This window comes from Octopus bimaculoides, chromosome 4, assembly GCF_001194135.2.
Source record: "Octopus bimaculoides isolate UCB-OBI-ISO-001 chromosome 4, ASM119413v2, whole genome shotgun sequence".
Lineage (NCBI taxonomy): Eukaryota > Metazoa > Mollusca > Cephalopoda > Octopoda > Octopodidae > Octopus > Octopus bimaculoides.
This window is the reverse complement of record NC_068984.1, coordinates 39718943-39732784: the sequence shown is the minus strand read 5'-3', so window position 1 is coordinate 39732784 and position 13842 is coordinate 39718943. Positions and strand designations below refer to the sequence as shown.

The following is a 13842-nucleotide window of genomic DNA, read 5'->3' as shown; positions in this document are numbered from 1 at the left end:
ATATATATATATATACACACAAAAAAAAAGTGAGTATAAAATTATCATCTCCATATTAACATTTATGTTTGTTTCTCCATGCTAACATGGGTTGAATGGGCCCCTACAGTACCCATAGTCTAGGTGCATTTCATCATGTCAACAGTAATAAAAAAAGTTCCATGCAGTGAGTTTAAAGAGCCTCCTCTTTCTGTTCTGTACTAGGGTTTTTTTTTTTCAGAATCTATGTCTCTTCATTCATTCCTTATTTTTTAGTATGGATTTTACAGTTGGATGTGCTTCCTGTCACCAATCATTTTACAGTGTGGACTAGGTGTATTTTAACACCAGCACTATTGAAGTTATCTGTAGTAAGCTGAAAGAATCCTTTTTACCTCTACTTAGTTTTTATAGTTTGCCTTTCTTGTGATTTGCAGAGTCTATGTCTCCTCTGCGCATCAAGGATTAAGAGTGCTTAAGCCTGAGTATCAGTAGAAGTAGGAATTAGGCTGTCAATGTTGATGATGCAGATGGGAAGTTCTAAGCTGTTAATTTTGGTGGAGCGGGAAACATTGTAGATTGTTTATTCCAGGGAGAGTGAGGGCAGATGAGTAAATGGTAAACTTTATAAAATGTATTTTGCTTGTAGTAAGGAGATGAATGATACCTTTCTACAAAATTTAGTGAAAGTTTAAATACTGGTTAATTATTTTAAATGAATATGATAAATAAAAAAATAGCTCCATCTTGTAGAACTTCATATCTAGCCGTCTGTTGCAGATGAATGGATTGTGAGGGCTGTACAAGCTATATATGAAAGAGCAGCCTAGCAAGGTAAGAATCAGCAATTACCTCAGCAATGAATTTAGTGTGCTGGTTGGGGGTACATCAGGGTTCGGCTCTCAACACACTCCTATTCATGATAATCCTCCGAGCCATTATAGAAGTATTTATGAGCAGTTGCCTTTGGGAACAACTGTGTGTTGATGATTTTTAACTCGCATAACAGAATCTGTAGAAGAATTGAAGCTAAAATTCCAGACATAGAAGCAAAATCTTGTATTGAAGTAAACTAAGTGAAAGCAAAAGATTTATCAAGTAGGAAGGAATACAAGGCCCTTATGGCATCAGGGAAATGGCTGTGTTCTGTCTGCAGAACAGAAGTTAGTAGAAATTCTATAAGGTGTTCCCAGGATAAAATAATAGACACAAAAGGGGCAGTGAGATCACAGGTAGGTTAACAGAAAACATAGATTTCATGCAGCAGGTGTACAAGGATAGTAAACATTTAGAGCACTCAGAAAATAGATTCTCTCAAACCCCAGACAACTCCCTAGAAGTAGTTGATAACTTTTGCCACTTAGGCAACCAAATTAAATTAGCAGTGGGTGTAGATATTCTAAAAGTGTGGTTGGCAGAATATGAATGGATTGGAGAAAGCTCGGGAAGCTACCACCTCTGCTAACAACAAACAGCTTAACCTTCAAGGTGAAGGGCAGATTATCTGATGCACGTATGTGGCATGTGCTGTGCACAGCAAGGAGAAAAAAGTGAGGCAAGCATGCTTTGCTGAGTATGCTAGAGTGCATGAGTGATGAAGTATAACTGAGACAAACTGAGTATAAGGAGAATCAGAAGTAGTTTGCAAGTGAGGAGATTGTGATGGTATAGGCATGTGATGCAGATGGTGGATGACATCTACACAAGCAAGTGTCAAACCCTCAAAATGAATGATACATGTGGAAGAGGTAAAAACAAGGAAGACTTGGGATAAGGTGAAGAAATGACAGAAGACCATATTGGCCAGTGATATATGGTGCTGCAGAAGACCTGATCTCCCATGCAAGCTTGATGAAATACTGGTTGAAATAGCAGGTTACGGTGCACACACACCTTCCTTACCTAATATATATACTATATTCTCATGGCCCTTCCACTATTCATTCTCCTAAATGGTGTGGCAATTATGTATCCTTCCATCTCCCCATCATCTTTTCTACTCACTGTGTCATGCCACCCATAACTTGGAGGGAAGTACTTGATTTGTGCATACTGAATATCTCCTTTTCCCATACATCCACCACCTACATTCCAGCTACCTCTCCTTCTGCTTTCCTCCTAAATCATAATGTTTGGAGTGGGGGACAGGATTTCACTCTGGCAAATTTTATTCACCATCACTAATCCTCCTGTCACCAAGTTCTCTTAGACATGTTACCTTAAAGACACACCTTGGCATCTCATTATCATTTTCGTGTACTACTCTATCGATCCATACATAACATGGGGTAACACTGCATCTGCTACTGCTCAACCTTCCTCACCACCCTTATCACTTTCATTCTGTCCCACTTATCCTCTGACATTACTTTCCCCTTTCACCCCTGCTATCCCCTTCCATCTTATTATTCCTACATACATCACTCTATCCATCCATGTATAACATGGGGCAGCACTGCATCTCCTTCAGCTCAACCCTCCTTACCATCCTACACTTTCTATCTTGCTCTCACTATCCCCATCCTACTGATACTGTTCACCTTGCCTCCTAAACCGCACTTCCCAAAAACTGCCACAGCTAGTCTCTTCCCTACTACCCTCTTTTAACAATGAACTTGTGTAACTCCAATAAAAACTGTCTTGAATTCTGAAGAACCATCCAAACCCATGTCGGCAGAGAAGGTAGACTATGCCACTCAGTCCACTTAACTCAACCCCACTTTGTTCTCCTCTTCCTTTTGCCTACCCTCGATGCTTTCTCTTCCCCTTTCCCCTGTCTTCATTATTCCTACCCAAATACCGTTCTTCTGTAATTCTCCTCATCACTATCCTTATAACAATAAATGAGAGCTTTCTTTTGCTTTGCAAGCTGCAAAGTTAACCCCAATAGTTGTTGTGGTGTGTGCTTGATTGAACCACACCTTGTGAGTGAAACTGGATGGATGGCACAGTCTCGTCACATATGGTGTCACACTGATTCTACCTAAGAATTATATTAAGGGTACACATGTCTGTGGAATGCTCACCCACTTACATATTAATTCATCAAACAGCAGAGATTCATCATCTTTTAATGTTGTTTTCCATACTGTCATGGGTTGGACAATTTGATTAGAGCTGGCAAGCTGCAACAGGTTCCAGTGTGATTTGGTTTGATATATAGGTATGGTGGTACAAATTGTAGAACTTAATATACAAAAGCAGAGAGTTATTTAGCCATAAAGCTGCATGAATTACTCAAGAGTCAAGAATTTTGTGCATCTGATAAGAGTTTAGTAGAGATTAAAGTATTTCCCAACAATAAAATTTAAGCTGATTAATATCATAATCATCAACAGCTGAAGGCTAATACAATATTCTAGTAATATTCTATTCACAAAGCTTTTTGTTACATTTTAATGAAGCATGTAAGAGCATGTGCAGAGCTAAGAAATAGCAATTAAGTAACTTCATAGAAAATATATTTAAAATGAACTTCATATTCCAGTTTTTTGTAACAACATTCAATTTATCCAATTAAATGAAATATCTAGTGGCATCTAGTTTAATGTTTCAAGAAAGTTGGTAGCAAGGAAAACTGAATTAAGTTAAAACATCTCAGTTCATATTCATCCTACCAAATTTGATAGAAGAATTTAAAAACAGAATAGCATAAATATAGTTTTTCTATATAATTTGTCTCCTGCCGGTTGGCATAGTTTGAAGAATCTGTTTTGCAATTCTTTCCTGCAACATTCTAACCACATGTTTGTTGTACTGGAGATGTGACCTCTCAAAATGAAAAAGAAGTGGTTCAACCTGGAAAAACTCCTTGATGTCTGAGCTATGCACCCTGTTGAGTAAGGTTAACTCTAGAGATCCTTTGGATGAAGCCCATTTCAGCTTCCTGTATTGACTATTGTGCTCCTTCAGTTATTATCCAACATTCATGACCATAGGTGAGGATAGGCATGAAAACTGAATTGAAGAAGGAGACAGTTGGATAATGTCCATAGTCTCAGTTGGTCATGCTTCGGAATCCAGCAGGAAAATCTAATAATGGTTGCTTTTGATAGGACTCTATAGAGGAGGTGCCCAAGGACTCTATCTATACAACCATCTCAGGAATAGCTGGTAGAAAAGATAGATGGACAAATAATGTGTTATAGTTTTGTTGAGATCTTGCTGAAAAGTTGTTAAAACAACTATTAATGCATATTCAGTGTGTGGCATTTTCAAATGAAAAATCTTGCAGCAACAGTCAAAACTTTGTTTCTATAAGATGAGAAGTGAGAGTTCAAATAATGTGTCACTGACTAACAATATGTCAACCAAAAGATCCGTCTACTTCTCCCTATCCCTGCCCTTAGGTTACAATCAAGAGTTTTTTTATAAGTTCGTATTGCAGGCTTATACATTAAGCATGCTTGATTGGTTAATTAAGAAAATTATTACAAACCAATTGAATTTTTTCAGTTGTCAGGTAACTTTGCTATATTTGTTAAAAAAGTATATAAACAGAAAGGTATGAAATCTATTGTAACCATTTGTCTTATATAAGAGTTTGAAATTTCATGCCTAGCTTTTGATTGACATGGTCATGCCATTCAAGCATGAAAATCACTCTAAACTCATGAAACTCTTGATCTGTGAGTCACTTATGTAACTTTGCAGCTAGATAAATAAATAAAGAGTATGCCTACAGATGGTGGGTAGTGGAATGGCTTCTGGATTTAAAGATTAGCTGTGAATAAACATAATTTATTGAACAGTGATCCAACTGTTAGCACTGTTGGATCAATAAAGAAAAAAAAAACTGTACACATTCTATGATACCACTTTATAATGGTGGATAAAGTTACTATCAAATAAACCTTGCTCCAATCATCATCATCATTTAACGTCCGCTTTCCATGCTAGCATAGGTTGGACGATTTGACTGGGGGACTGGCGAACCAGATGGTTACACCAGACTCCAATCTGATCTGGCAGAGTTTCTACAGCTGGATGCCCTTCCTAACGCCAACCACTCCGAGAGTGTAGTGGGTGCTTTTTACGTGCCACCGGCATGAGGGCCAGTCTGGCGGTACTGGCAACGGCCACGCTCAAATGATGTTTTCTTACGTGCCATCTGCACAGGAGTCAGTCCAATGTTTTGTTCACATTGCCACTGGCACAGGTGCCAGCAAGGTGAAACTGGAAACGATCGTGCTCAAATGGGCTTTTTACGTGCCACCGGCATGAGGGCCAGTCCGGCGGTACTGGCAACAGCCACATTCAAATGGTGTTTTTTTTTATGTGCCATCTGCACAGAAGTCAGTCCAATGTTTTGTTCACATGCCACTGGCATAAGTGCCAGTAAGGTGAAACTGGAAACAATCGCGCTCAAATGGGCTTTTTACGTGCCACTGGCACGGAAGCGAGACCGCTGCTCTGGCATCTTCCAGTTGTCACATTTTTGATGTTCTGCTGGGATAAGAGTAAGAGTCTAGTATGTGACTACTTGGGCTCAGTCAGTAGCAAGGGCATGGTGCATAAGAAGGAAAAAGCACAGAAGTGATAACTGGCTAAAGTAGCAAGCTTGAGAAGCTAGAACTGCTACTTGACAATTTGCACACTGGTAGTTTGAATGTGATGGTTGTAATTTTATGTTGAAGCATGGCAATGGCCCAAGATCCTATTTCATTGACCATGTACTGCTATTTCAGGATTACGATGCTTGCTCCAATATGCAGATGTTCCAATAAAAAAGATGGATACAAACCACACGCTCATGTTAACCTGACTGAGTTATCATACCTAGTGGTGCTCTTTTTCTGTGGTCAAAATACAGCAAGAAGAAAAAACATGTCAAATTAATTTTTGGATCTTGGATCTTCAGGACAATGTTGGAAGTAGCCAATTCTGGAAGGCCCAAATAAGTGATATGTTATATTAAAGACATTGCTACACTGTCAGAAACACAAGTGAAAGGCCAGGAGAGTTACAAGAGCAAACTTACAGCTTCTTCTGGTCAGGAAACAAGGATGCTGTGCAGAGTGAAACTAGTGTTGGGTGAGCCATTGAAAACTTTCATCAGCAAACTGGTACCATTTCCTGTTGCTATAACCAATAGTTGAGATTGACCCTGGCTGGGAAATCGAGATATAATTGTTTTTAGTATCTATACTCCTATGATGACAGGCAAAATAAAGAGAATTTCTATGATTCACTATGAAGATACTTGGACATTGTTCCAACAACAAACAAGCTACTTGTCTGCAGCTATTTTAATGCAAGAGTGGGGAGGGATTATCAAATATGGGACTGAAGTTTAGGTTACTTTGCAAAACAACCCTTACTTCACATATTCTCCAGAAATGATCTGGTTGCAACAAACACCTAGCTTCCTGAAAGATGATTTTACAGCTGTTGTCATCTGCAATCACATCAATGACATATGCTGAACTATATACTGACATGCATGGACAACATTGCAAATATAAACTGCACATGTACCATGAAGAAGATAGAGGTTGACTGCCTCACAGATCACATATTGATATATATCACACGCAATTTGTCTGTGACACGAAAGTGCAAGGAAGATGGTAGAACTGTGCCAATAAGACTGGATGCCTGCAAACTAAAAGAAGCAATCAAACCAATGTCAGAGCCTCTATGTGGTTGTCAAACCAGAAATAGCAACCAATTCACCATTAAAATTAAGCTCCACTGACATAGAGAACTCACAGGAAATGATCTTGGATTCCATACACAGGAAAAAGAAAACAGATGAACAGGGATGAAATGCCTCTGATCATAGGTTGGCCAAAAATGATGATGATGATGATGATGATGATGATGATGATGATGATGATGATGATGATGATGATGATGATGATGATGATGATGGTGTGTGTGTGTGTGTGTGTGTGTGTGTGCGTGCGTGTGTGTAATTATTTAATGTCTGTTTTCCATGTTGGCATGGCTTGGATGGTTTGACAGAATCCAGAGAACCAAAATGTTGCATCAAGCTCCAGTGGCAGCTTTGGCATGGTTTCTATGACTGGGTGCCCTTTCTAATGCCAACTAATTTACTTTGTGAACTATGTGGCACATGCAAGCATGGAAAAATGGTTAGCATTAATTAACACAAAAGTTATGAAAGTAATTCAAGGGTTAATAGTTTTGTGCCATGGCAACTTGCCTTAAAATCATGAGTTCACTCATTATTATATTATAAAGTCATGAATTACAGTGTTTGCAGATTGTTTGATGAAAAAAATACTGTTCGAGAGTTATATGATGATAAATTTCAAAATCTTCTCATAAGAAAGGGAAGTGGGAAAAAAGGAAATTGGAAAATAGTGTAAAAACATAAGAAATATGCACATGTGCACAATACAATTACACACACATACATATACACATAATCATGTGAGTATTAATATGCATACACAATACAACACATAAGCACATATAAAGTATGTGAGCATATACTCTTGCAAACACATACTGCATACATAAACACTTAAGCACACGTGCACATAAATATATACATACATACAGACACACATACATATCTACATAATTATACAGTCACATCATATACACATGTGTACATGCTACAAGCATAGATATACATAGACATGTATCATCATCATCATCATCATCGTTTAACGTCCACCTTCCATGCTAGCATGGGTTGGACGATTTGACTGAGGACTGGTGAACCAGATGGCTGCACCAAGCTACAATCTGATCTGGCAGAGTTTCTACAGCTGGATGCCCTTCCTAACACCAACCACTCCGAGAGTGTAGTGGGTGCTTTTACATGCCACAGGCATGAGGGCCAGTCAGGTGGTACTGGCAACGGCCACACTCAAAATAGTGTTTTTTACATGTCACCTGCACATGAGCCAGTCCAGCGGCACTGGCAACGACCTTGTTCAAATGTTTTTTCACGTGTCACCAGCACAAGTGCCAGTAAGGGGATGCTGGTAATGATCATGCTCAAATGGTGCTATTTATGTGCCACTGGCACGGAAGCCAGACAGCTGCTCTGGCAATGATCATGCTCGGACAGTGCTCTTAGCGCTCCACTGGCACAGGTACCAGTCAGCGAATTTGGTTCAATCACGATTTCGATTTCACTTGCCCAAACAGGTCTTCGCAAGCTGAGTTTAGTATCCAATGAAGGAGAGGTTGGCACAGGTGCCAGTCATTGAAATTGGTTCGATTTCGATTTCACTTGCCTCAACAGGTCTTCGCGAGCAGAGTTTAGTGTCCAGTGAAAGAAAGGTACGCATAAGTGAGCTGGCTACACCCCTGGCAGATATATATATATATATATATGCACAATATTTGATTTATACCTACACACAAACCATTCACATACTTATGAAACATACACTAACACACATTTGTTCATTCATATTACTCTGTTTTTCCATGCTGGTAATATGTACAGTGTAAACAAATACTTATTACTGAAGCACCATATTACAGTTGGATGCCTTTCTTGTAAACCTGTCCTATTTTACAAATAATCCACCTCACCCTTGAAAGTGCAAATCTATTGTACAATTTGCTAATAGGGGTATGTCACCAAACCATACCACCAGTAGCTCAGCACAGTGAAGAATATAAATATTCTCACAGATATACATATGCATACACACACAAACGCTCTCAAACCTCCATATATGCATACATGCAGATACATACAAATTGTAGAGTTTCTGTTTACCAAATTTGCTCACAAGTATCAGTTGGTCTGGGATTATATTAATGGTAAACACTTGCCCAAGATGCTGTGCAGTGGAACTGAATCTAAAATCTCTCTCTCTCTCTCACATACATGCATGCACACACACACATATATATCTGTATGTATATAAATGTATACATGTATGTAAATAGGAGTGTGTGTGTGTGTGTGTGTGTGTGTATACATTCTTTTACTCGTTTCAGTCATTTTGATTATGGCCATGCTGGAGCACTGCCTTAAAGGGGTTTTAGTCAAAGCAATTGACCCCAGGATTTATTCTTTGTAAGCCTAGTACTTATTTTATCAGTCTCTTTTGCCAAACCACTAAGTTACAGAGATGTAAACACACCAACATTAGTTGTCAGGCGGAGAAACACAGACATAAAGACACATGTAAATATACATACATACATATATATATGATGGGCTTCTTTCAGTTTCTGTCTACCAAATCTACTCACAAGGCTTTGGTCAGCTTGAGGCTGTAGTAGAAGACACTTGCCTAAGGTGCCATGCAGTGGGACTGAATCTGAAACTATGTGGTTGGGAAGCGAACTTCTTACCACAGAGCCATGTATATATATATCACAGTATCGGTCAGACTATCAGATGTGGTTATACACCACTGCTCACAATGCACTTCCTCACACTGTAACTTTCAAATGATGCCACCTTGTTGGGTAGGCAGATAAGCTAACACAACCCCTGAACAAAATGACAGTCCATCACAGAGTTACCCATTTACAGCTGAGCAGATTGGGGCAATGTGAAATAAAGTACTTTGCTGAAGAACACAATGTACTGCTGGTTGAGGAATTGAGACCACTTGCCATTCTTCTCCCAACGAGGATCACCTGGCTTGGCCTAACAAATTTACTGGAGTTTATCTTATTACACAAACCTATGGCACCATGTGCATCTGTTACACATGAATGTGGTTATGAAATAAGACATGGTGCTCCCAAAACAGCTGTTGAGATAAGAATGTTACATAACTCCTTTTGTTTAGGTTATTCTGTAATCTTTATTTTGTGTTTCATATACATATACACATTAAGCCTACTTGTATTTATCTGCCTTTTTACCCTCCTTCCTCTCTCTATATATGTATGTATCTATGTATGTCAATATGTGTGTATGCATGTGTGTATATATATATATATATATATATATATGTGTAAATGTTTGTGTGCAACCGTCTGTAGGAAAGTGCATGGGACAGAGTTGTCAGTTTCTGCTGTCAGCAAATAACCCATACACACTTTGCCTTCGAAACTATGTTGTGTGAGTGACCCCTTATTTGAAAAACAGGTAAATATTAGCATCAGGAAAGTGGGGATCTGGTTGTAAAACAACACCTCTATTAACATATCTAGCCAACCCATGAAAGCAAGAAAAAAAAAAACACATGTATATTGAATGAACGAATGAACATACATATACATGTAAATCTGTTTAAAGTATATTATGCATACTTATATGAAGATATAGATATACACATACTAAGATACACATAAAGTATTTTCACTCACAGTATACAGGAATAAAAACTTTGGTTCAAAACTCTTGACAGAAACTTTCAATAAAATTTATAAAATTCTATAATTATAAGCGAATACAAGCAAACTATATATAAATTTTAATGTCCTTTTACTTTACAAAATATTAGATAATTGGCAAAAATGTGCTTTGTTTTATTTATATATTTTAACATATCTTTTTATTCTTCTCAGACCAAGATGTTTATCATTAGATCTTTATCATTAATTGAATAATTGACAGAAATGTGTTATATATAAGAATCAGTATTTGTTTGGTAAACCATTCAATCATAAATTGATAATAATATTAAATTTCAGCTAAAATATTTAAGACTTGTAGTTCTTTACCTGCATGTATAAAATGCTCTGTTCAATAATACAATTATTTTACAAAAATAATTACGTTTCTCTTTTCCTTTTAGCCTTTGAAAATCATGAGAAACTAACATTTTTTTTTCTGTGCATAGAATGCCATCATAGCTAGCTAATCAAACATAACAATGATAACTCTGATGGATAATGTAGTAACACTCTGGAAAGCTTTTATGTATATCTAAAATTAGACTATTTGCAGTTTGCAGCTAAATGAATGAATGGTTAACATAACAAGAGAAACACTCAAGATACAACATTTTCATAGCAAATCTCGATAGGAAGAATGAGATAACTTGGAAAATATTTATGGTTATGTCCACAGAGTTGCGTGAAAAATCTCAAGTTGTAGTTCATTGTTGCTAATAGACAACTGGTATATGATACCAGAATCCTTGACAATAACATTTAAGACAGTTTCAAAAATGGCTTAGGAATAACAACTTATAACTGTTGCATGTTAATGACGAAAGTTTATTTATTTTTTTAATTAAATCTTTAGTAGTAATGTTTCACCTTCATCAATGAAGATAAATAGGCATAAAAATTATCCGAACCATGAAACAAATAAAAGCTGATTTCTTTCAGAAAAAATATCCAAGAAAAAAAATGGTAATTTTTTTCCAGTTATTTATGCTACTCAGTTATATTCCAATATTTAAAATATTATTAATAACTACTGATAAGAAGTAGAATAATTTTAAAAAGATTTTCAGAATTGTATATACATAAAAGAATTGTATATACATAAAAGAATTGTATATACATAAAATGTGAAGTATCTACACATCTTTTCCCAATTAATTTTAACTTTATTATCTATTGTAGCTAAAGGAAATCTATATTTTAGAAGGAATTCCCAGTTTAAGCAATATCAATTCACTTACACAGCTATTGTGCTTGGAAAAAAACATGAACCTCACAAAATTCTCTTTCCCATTCTCTAAAACTTCAGAGCTTTCTAGTTCAAAGAAGATAGTTTAAGTGTGATAAAAGATTCCAACAAAGTAAGAAGTAGGATAATTATAAAGAGCAAAAGAGCCAAGGAATTAAACTGGTGATATGCAGTAGAATAACAAGGAAAGCTTTAAAATAAGATTGAAACATAAAAAAATTATTAGCTTAGTGTTTTTAACACCTCAGTGGGTTGATGGAGAAGTGTCTAGCCCTTGTCAAAGTAAAAGAGGAAATTTTCTGATATCTATGTGTGAAAAACTAAATTCTCAGAAATCCACAAATTTATTATGCTGAGGGCAGATATATCACTACTTCCAGTGATATTTCAATAAGTAAATTAAAATGACAATGTGATAAGAAGTTTGTTGTTTAAAAAGTCAAAAACAAAAAAACAAGATTGCATAATGAAACTGAACAAATTAAAATACAATTCTTTTGAATTTCAAAAGAAAAATGGGTTAACATAAAAATTAGACAAACTGCTGAAATTAGATATTCCATTGTTGTTCTTCAAAGGTGTGTAATGTTTTTTACACATGTAGCATAATATTTGTGAATAATAAAGTTATTAACATTTTGTTTGTGTATGTGTGTGTGTATGTAACTCTTTGAGAGATTATACATATGTATTCATTTAAAAACAAATAAGTCTAGGTTCATGACAAACTAAACCATTTCTAACTCCCTGTGTTAATGCAAACACAAAAACATATTTATAATATACATATTTTACACTGTACTCCAGTTTTAGAATAGACGCAGTGTGTCCCTACTTATCAAAAGATGACTAAAAGGGTTGGTGACATAAAGAGTATCTGGCTGTAAAACACTGCCTCAGAAAAACTAACCAATCCATGTCAGTATGGAAAAGTAGACATTAAGTGCAGCAGATAATAATACAATATATATCTATTTAAGCATCTTTATTATTATTATCATCATCATCATCATCATCATTTTATGTTCACTTTCCATGCTGGCATGGATCGGACAGGTTGCTATGGTCCAGGTTAGTTGTTATTTGGAGTTACTGCTCTTATCTGAACATTTTTGTTATGGTTTCTATGACTGGATGCCTTTCCTAATACCAATCACTTTGGGAGATAATTCACTAGAATCAGCAAACTTGATACTGGAATAATTCTGAGTACTAGGATGTTGCTCCTATTCCACGATGACTCCAACTGAGCAAGAAAGGAAGGGGACTCACTAATAAATGTATCCACCGAAAAATATGTCAGAGCTATAACAAAGTTACTAACCACATCAGATTATTTATCCTGGATATCCTAAAAAACACACACACACACACACACACACCTCTGTACAACCATGTACAGAGAATTTTAAGTGATATGACTGGCTACACTTTGAATAAGCCCAGGGAAAGAATTTGGCCTAAATGTTACCACCAATTTAAAGCTAACTTTTTGGATGGTATGCTAAATCTCAAGGCAGGCAAATACATACAGAAAATAAAGAGGAAACTGTTTACATCCATACAAACTCCATCAACTGAAGAATCTAATAAACCAAAGGATGTACAGCAAAGCAGCACCTTATTATAATGAGCCACTAGTAAGAGTATTTTCAATGAGTTTGTTCTACACCCAAACCTGTTTCAAGTTACAAAGAGAAAGGTAATCTGGTTCAATCCTCCATACAATCTGTCATTAAAACTGTAGCTAAGCATTTCCTATCCGTAAATTAGACAGCAATTCCAAAACTCCTATGTACTACAGAATTTTTAATGCTGATAATGTTAAGGTTAGTTACAAACAGTATCTAAAATCCTACACTGCATGCTACAAGAGAAAAAAAAAATACCCACACTTCATCCCATATTTCTCTTTAACTACTGGAATCACACCAACTTACTACTCCATAGGGGTAGCATGGTATCCTTTATCCTGGTTCTGAATGATCTCAGAATCCATCCACCTACTCACCTGTACAGTGTTGCCATCTAGGTAATATGCACATGAAATGTTGCATCATTACTCATGTGGATTCCCAGGACATGTACTGACTCTGACTTTGGGATTAGACTACCCGGTGGTCCTGTGCATTCCGACTGTAGTCAATGGTGGGCCAATAGCTAAGTACTTGAAACATCTCAGTATTGAACTGCACGTTATTTTCATCAGCCCATTTGCATACTTCATTTAGATCATTTTGAAGTTTTAGTATGTTATCAGGGTCCTTGACTGCCTGTAATATTTTATATTTATATTTACATATACATGTGTGCATATATATATA

The 13842-nt window shown here is 36.5% G+C and overlaps 1 protein-coding gene across 7 annotated transcripts in view; it reads right to left on the bottom strand.

The window, feature by feature from the left end:
- Positions 1–13842, bottom strand: part of LOC106880470 (cAMP-regulated phosphoprotein 21) — a 158759-nt gene that overhangs the window by 102848 nt on the left and 42069 nt on the right. For 2 of the 7 annotated variants that reach the window (XM_052967005.1, XM_052967008.1), the window contains one exon: positions 5960–6089. The exons of the other annotated variants lie outside the window; for them this stretch is intronic. The gene's annotated coding sequence lies outside the window, so the exon portion shown is untranslated. The remainder of the gene's footprint in view (positions 1–5959; positions 6090–13842) is intronic. 7 annotated transcript variants of the gene reach the window in all.